This window comes from Henckelia pumila, chromosome 3 (genome assembly GCF_033568475.1).
Source record: "Henckelia pumila isolate YLH828 chromosome 3, ASM3356847v2, whole genome shotgun sequence".
NCBI lineage: Eukaryota > Viridiplantae > Streptophyta > Magnoliopsida > Lamiales > Gesneriaceae > Henckelia > Henckelia pumila.
The window spans coordinates 175,045,353-175,053,520 of NC_133122.1; the positions used below are offsets into that span (position 1 = coordinate 175,045,353).

Sequence of the window (8,168 nt, forward strand, 5' to 3'; positions counted from 1 at the left end):
GCTTGTCACTGATTTTCTTTAATGTTAGTACAATTAATATTTATCATCGGTGCTGAAAATAAACAAAAAAAAAATTAAGTATCGGCATAACTTTGTTTTTATATAGTTCTAATTATTCTTTGATTTTATCTTCTATTATCAACTATTGGTAACGGAAAGAGAAAAATCTTTGGAAGGAGAGTTTTAATAAACACTTTAATTTCAACATTTTCACTCTTCTGTTTCTGAAATTAAAGTGTGCTTTCAACTATTTTAATTTTTAATTAAGGATTCGGAAGATTGTCTCGTTCTTTTGTAAATGCACCAGAGTATCGAAAAATGTGAAAACGGTCCACAACACTTAATGAAACAAAAGGAAGTAGAGGGTAATGTAACACAAAACTTGTTTCTGAAAATTTAAAAGGCAAAACTCTTCTACGTCGTCTCTCCTTTTTCATGTTTTCAAAATGTATCACTAGAAGACTTTGATTAGCATATGTTTACACAAATCCACTTGAGGTCTTATCTTTGCATACCGAAACTCCTAGCAAAAATACACACATCATCCGATCATTACAACATGTATCGTATATGTTGATCGATTGTACCAAGTGTCGCGTCATGTTGATTCATTTTTGGGTTAAAAAACATTGAGGATGAGTCGTTCTATGTGTCCTATGTCGTGTTTTGCAGTCTATTATTTGATATATATCGATTAGTAGCTAGCGTGTGGGTGGGTACAAAGGTTTTCGGAAGCAAAAAAGATGAAAAAACACCTGGCCGTCGTTGCCTGAATTTCCAGGCCAGGTTTGCGCGCCTTAGCACGACCTCTAGGCTGTGGCGCGCAAAAATGCGCACCCTAGAGCGCTTGTTCGATTGGGGCGCGCAAAAATGCTCCCCCCAGCACGCGGAGTTCTGTCCGCGAATTTCACTGTGCATTTTAACACTCTTATTCTATGTAATCATGTTCTATAAGCAAATGTAATGATCTGTTTGGGGTCTTGGGTGGTTGTTGCATGAAGTTATCGTCGAGAATATGTAGAACAGCTTACGTGGATCATGAGTGTTTTTTGTTGGGCATCTCGTGGTCGTAGAAAGATGTCCATGTAAACATCGTGAAAACATTTAAAGCAGCATGTTTCTTGAGACTCAAAAAGATGTATGAGGGGAGGGCTAACGTGACATTCAGAGCATTCATGTGAACATCTTGTGATACTCACGAAATACCCAACAACAGACTTCTAAAATATCATATCTCACGGTATATATACGTGCATATATATGTATGTATGTATGTATCAATCACAAGCTTTCATGTGGCGGAGACCAACCAAGAAAACAAACGAATGATTATGAGACAGCCTACGGGATGTCAAATTCGTAGAAGAAGATAATTATAACATGCTTGTAAGCCATATTCCATGTGTATGCCAGCTTATAAATGGTTTGATGGAATGTTACCATCACTAGATCCATGCACAATCTTCTTCAATCGGGAATATAAATATATATATATATATATATATATATATAGAAATTTTCAGCTGTCCAACCATGTTTTTTCACTTGGTCCGCGACCATTAAAACCCGGTAGTGGGTTTTAGTGATGCGAAAAGAAAAACAAAAACTACTAAAACCCACTATCGGGTTTTAGTGGTCGCGGACAAGTGGGAAAACACGGTTGGGCAGCTGAAAATTTCTCTATATATATATATTACATTTTGAGTGTTTTTTGTTGGGCATCTCGTGGTCGTAGAAAGATGTCCATGTAAACATCGTGAAAACATTTAATGCAGAATATTTTTTGAGACTCAAAAAAATGTACGAGGGGAGGGCTAACGTGACATTCAGAGCATTCATGTGATCATCTTGTGATACTCACGAAATACCCAACAACATACTTTTAAAATATCTCACGGTATATATACGTGCATATATATGTATGTATGTATCAATCACAAGCTTTCATGTGGCGGAGACCAACCAAGTAAACAAACGAATGATTATGACACAGCCTACGGGATGTCAAATTCGTAGAAGAAGATAATTATAACATGCTTGTAGGCCATATTCCATGTGTATGCCAGCTTATAAATGGCCAATAAAATACTTCTAACTTACTGTCTCGTCCATTATATTCGATTAAATACCTCAATTTTTTCCTTTGGGAGTAGGTATTGCAGCTTGGAATATTTAATTCAGATTTTTTTGTTGTAATTAATCACGATGTGGATCGGAGACTCGCTGATTTTTAATTTTTATACTTTTCAAGAAATAATTAAGGATTTTGACATTAAATAATATCCCATATGTATTAATATGTTACATTATTATATGATGATGATTATGGCTAATCTTCGTCGATCAACTTAACGTTTCCTTTTTTTTTTTGAAACCTCAACTTAATGTTTCTTAATTATTAGACTATATATATAATATAATAATTGTTTCAAACCTTAATATTAATTACAATACAATACATTTGACGTACGGGAATCAAGCTGCTATAGACACGAAGTTTTTTAATCCCATTTTTTAATTCTACACGAATCAAACCAAAAAATATCTGGTTATGATTAGGGATTTTTGTGTTCGGGTCGAATCAGGTTCGGGTTGACCCGCAACTTTTAAAAATTATTTTTTTATATAAAATTATAAAAGATTTGCTACATTTTTATATATTGTATGTTTGAAAAATATTTTAAATATTAATATAATAGATTTTCGTCATTTAATATTTATTTTATATAATTTTGATTTTTTAAAAATAATTTTTTATTTTTTATAGTAAGAATATATACTTTAAAAATTTTTACAATATAAACATGAATGGTTTTTTTAAGAATAAATAAACAAATTTATATATATATATGAAAAACAGAAAAATTGAGTCGGTGCATATATAGAAAATTGAGGGGCAGCCGTGCAGGAAATATTGATGAGGACGAATTAAAGATTAAAGTTTTGGTGATTGCAGGTAGAGTCAGGGGTGTTGAGTCCTTGTTTTCTTGGTTTATGATTTTATCAAGAAAGATATATTTAGTTTTTTTGGATAAATATGAATGTTTTCTCACTAATTGAAATGACTATTATGAAGTAAATGCTTATTTTTCGTCTTTTCTTATCTGTATAGTTAACAAATAAACTACTGCAAAAAATATTAATAATGAAGGACTAAATCGGGACACTTGGAAAACGATGAACTAAATCGAGAAAATGGATTAGAATAGGGAATTATCATTAGGTCACATCCTTATTCTATGTCATTTTTAACTGTATATTAACGAGAGGATTAAATCGGAAAAAATTACACGCCTCACATGCTTGATCTCTGTCATTTTAACTGTATAGTTAACTGGAAGTTTAAATCGAAAAAATTACACAAAATGATACGTCGGGACAACTAAAAATACGTGACTAAATTGGATAAATACAATAAAATGAGGAATTAAATTGGGAACAATACTTATTAAAAATTATATTTTTTTCTCACATATTAATTCACGTGTTTTTTTCATTTTTAATCATGTTATTTCATATTATGATAATTTTCACCAAAGTTTGATGTTGACTTGACGTTCGACAGCATGCCGACAATAATCTATGACATACCATCGTTTATCATGTGTCATGGCTCATTATTACTTCGATGAAAAAAAACTAAAATTTTAAAAATACAAATCGGTAAGCTAAAATCGTCGATTTTCTGACAACAATTAAAGAAAAAATATGCGAATCGTTGATTTTCTGACAATAATTAATGAAAAAATATGCGAATTACATGATGTAAAATATAATTTTCCATATGCGTGAGTGATTGAGCTAGCTTGTGCTGGCACAACGGAAATGTTTTGAAAATAATTGTGGAGAGTGGGGAGTGAGAAATGAGGAAAATTGTATAAGTTCAAATATGCTAAATTACAAGACATATGAAAGAGTGTCATGCAATTATATAATATAACATTCCAAACAGCTACTTGTCCAATAACGTGGATAACGACTCTTTTGCAATTATTGGCTGGAACGCAGTTAGCTTCCCATGATCAGATTCCCGAGGCCGAAAAACAACACAATTAGTTGGAATTTGATATAGCATTTGAATTTTATCAGACAATTAACAAAATTTATTATTGAAAAAATATGCAAATTACAAAAAAACTAAAACTTTTTGAACAAAAAATATATATATTACATACATTATACATACACATATATAAAGTTTTTTTTATACTATAATATATATATATACTTATTTTAATGTTACTCGCATTCAATCCATAACACGCTTTCCATCTTAGATTTATGTATATAAATATATTCGTGTTTTTATACAGACCCGAAAAATTACTGGAAACACAAATTTCATACAAAATTTACCTTATATAATTTGATTAAAAAAAATTTTAGACGTTACTAAAATATATTTTATAAATAGGTATATATTGATTCAAAAAAAAATAGAGAAAATTTGATACGTCTATCGTAGAGGATGAAAATAAATGAGTAGGTTCGTTATGATAAGGTGTAGAACTGTCAAACGGGTCAACGTCCGCCCTACCAAAAACCCACCTTTTGGCGGGTTGATGGCGGGCCGACCCATCATCCTGTCGAGCAAGAAATCCTCAACCTAACCCAACCCAAGGTGAGTTGCGGGTTAGGCGGGCCGGCCCGCGTGCTGGCTCATGACAAATAAAAATAAATAAATAATATTATAATTAATTATAAATAACATTTCATAAATAAATATTAATAGAAACATATTAATAAAATTTTTAATTATTGATTTAATGTGTGTAAATTTTATATAAAGTAATTAATACAAAAAAAAAATTCACAACTTTTATTAAAAAATAACTTATCTATTAATTTAAGTTTAATTTTCCTAAAGAATTAATTAATAATTTAATTGGCTACCAACTATTTGACTTGAATACGTGGGCAGGTTCTATGCTACACCGGGTGCTCTACACCCGATGCAGCATTTGTCCTTCATTGGGCATGGGGCCCACACAAATGTGTGAGCCCCATGCCCAATGAAGGGCCAAGATCCACCGGGTGAAAAGCACCCGGTGGAGCATAGAACCTCCCGAATACGTGTGATATACACCATTATCACAGCCACCCTTCACCACCGCAATGGCGGCTTCGTCGGATTTCTCTCTCCTCTCCCTCTCTCTCGCGGCCCTCTTTCTCATCCCCGTCGCCCACGGTCAGTCGTCCCCAGCCCCTACCGCCCTCGCGGGGCTGGTCGACATATTCGCAATCCTCCAAAAGGCGGGCCAATACGAATCCTTTTCTCGCCTCCTGAACCAAACTCAAGTGGGCAACCAAATCAACAACCTAGTGAACAACTCCAACCTGGGTGTAACCGTCTTCTCCCACAGCGACAACGCATTCCAGAACCTTCCGTCCGGTACCCTCAAAAACCTCACCGACCAACAAAAGGTCCAGCTCCTTATCTACCACATCCTCCCCAGGAACTACACCGTCGAGGGCCTGCAAACGGTCAGCAACCCCGTCAGGACTCTGGCCACCGACCAAGACGGCGGCGTTTTCGGCCTCAACTTCAGCGGCCAAGCCAATTAGCTCAATGTGTCCACCGGGATCATCCAAGTCCCGATATACAATGCGGTGAGGAAAGATTTACCTCTCTCGGTTTACCAGGTCGACAAGGTTTTGATTCCGATGGAGTTCCCTCAACCCAAGCCTCCGACCGCCTCTCCACCGCCGGCAGCCGATTCTTTCGGCGATAACTTTTGGAGCCTATAAATAGTGTATTTATTTTCTCAATCCACACACAAAAAAGATATTAAAGATCTCATTCAAGTATTCTCCATCATTTCATATTATTAGCTTCTCATTTGGCCTCCGTTAAGTTTTGGTGATAAAATGAAGATACGATTTGAATTTGCAGAAGTAGTGAATTTGTGCTTAGTTTATTACTGATTCAACCGTTGTATCCTAGGAAAATAGACGTATGTACATCTTAATCCTCAAGCACCTTGTGGAGGCGACAAATATATTCTTATTGTGCTATTTCTACTATATTCATGTTTTTCGAGTTTAATATTTTTTATAACAATGTGTTCCATATATTGAAGTTTATTGTGCTGGATCTTCGTCATGTTGTTACTGGATTGGAAAGGATTGATGTAAGGCTCGAGATTATTTAATTTTAATCCGAGAATATTTAATTTGAGAATTTTTGGATTTAGATTTAAATTCTAATATTCTTAAATTATTTAGGATTGAAATTGAATTAAAAAGAAGTTTCAAGGGCCAATTTGCAAATAGTGAAGAAATGAGGGGTCAAAGTGCAATTTTTATAGCTAGTGGAGGAAACTTGTCTACACATGAATCTGAACGTGTATTGTAAGCATTTTGAATCAGAATTATCAATTCCTTCAGCCCAAAATCGAGAACATCATCTTCTACCTTGGAATTTTGTCTTCCAAGTTAAATATTTCAAGATTCGTGCATCCGAATTAAATTCCGGGCATACTTCCGTGATCCTTGAAAGAAGAGCTTCAATTTGGTGTAAGTATCTTTATGATTCAGGATATTTCAAAATTGTGTGTGTGAAGAACTCAGAATTTGAGTATGGATTTATGTTCTTGAGATTCTATGTGTTGTATTATCGCAATCGGGTCGAAGATTGGATGCCGTTTCTATTTCTTATGAATTTTTCAGCATGTATTTCGAAATGGTAGCTGCTGATATGCTGGTATATTGATGTATTTTGGCTGGTATATCATGTATTTGAAGTAGATATGAATGATAGATTGGTTGGATTTCAGTTTCGGTTACCGATTCCGTACCGTTACGCCGTCGGTTTGAAAAATGATTAAGTTTGAGTCTAGATTGTTTGAGCTGAGTATGATGTGAGTTCTTGCTGATGTTCTTAGACATGTTTGATGTATTTTCAGATTGAAAACAGGGGACTTCAAGTTAAGAATCACGACTTCGAAACCAATCGACGGAAGAACAAGGTTTGTGACTTGTTAGCCTTGAAGATTGAGAAGAGAATGAGCAGATTTTGATTGTGTTCTTGTTGTGCAGCTATATCAAATTTGAAGAGCTTTGAAACCAAGTTTGAAAGGTATAAGACAACCTTAGAATAACGGCTTTGAATATTCAAGAGGTTTCCTTGAATGTCCTTTCAAAACCACATACTATGTGCTTATATGTGTTGTATTTGCACATTTACTTGCTTGTTTGACTTAGCTTGTTATTAGTTGATTTTTACTCTTATGCTTCTAGATTTTGATGCATTCATCTTGAGCCAACAACCCTTTGAGATTTGAAATGGCAGATTCGCCAAAAGAATACGGATGTTTGGATATATATAAAGGAACCTACACTCCTATGGTTAGAAACTTGATATAGTATGCCAAAGTCCGAGAAAAGAGCTCAACGCCACCCCGAAAGGGAGAGTAGGTGGGAGATTTGTTGTGTTCTTCTTCCCCGGGATCCCAAGAACCGATATAGAACTTGATAGCAGATTTTTAAAATCATGCATTGCAATAGATTGGTTTAATGCTTGTTGAGATGTTTATATGAGTATTTCTTTGAACTATATGTTATGCATGATATAGTTGTTTTATACTGGGATTCAATTCTCACCGGAGATATCCGGCTATTTCTATGTTTGCATGTGTGCATGGGAATAGATGGGGCGAGCACAGGACAAAGAAGGTTGTAAGAAGAACGAGAGCAAGAGTAGCATGTGGTGAACTCGGGTTTATGCAGTAGAGTTGATGTCAACCTTTGTATTTAGATCTTGTCTATGTTTTGTTATAAACACTTGCATATAAAGACTTGTATGAATGGCAAGAATAAGAATATTTGAGCATATAGATATGTATGTTGTCAAGAACAAGAGTATGTAAGATCTTATGGTTGTATGTCAAGTTTCTTGTTTAGTTACTTGGTTAGTTCATGGATTTGCATGTTTTCATCTAGATTTTGATGTTAAATTCATGTTATATATGTTTGTCAATGTTTGAGGATCAAAACAGGGACAAAGACATTATTTTTCAGCTGTTTGGAAGGCAAATCAGAGGGCCAGGCGCGCCCGCCCAGCCCAGAGGCGCGGCCGCGCCTAACCCAAGGCACCTTGGGTGCCTTGGACCGAGCCCTAGGCGCGCCCGCGCCACATGAGGCGCGCCCGCGCGTCAAGGGTTCTCTAA

The 8,168-nt window shown here is 35.1% G+C and overlaps 1 pseudogene; it reads left to right on the forward strand.

The window, feature by feature from the left end:
* The first annotated feature begins 5,107 nt into the window (after nucleotides 1–5,107).
* Nucleotides 5,108–5,748, forward strand: LOC140890003 (fasciclin-like arabinogalactan protein 6; annotated as a pseudogene).
* Nucleotides 5,749–8,168: the final 2,420 nt, after the last annotated feature.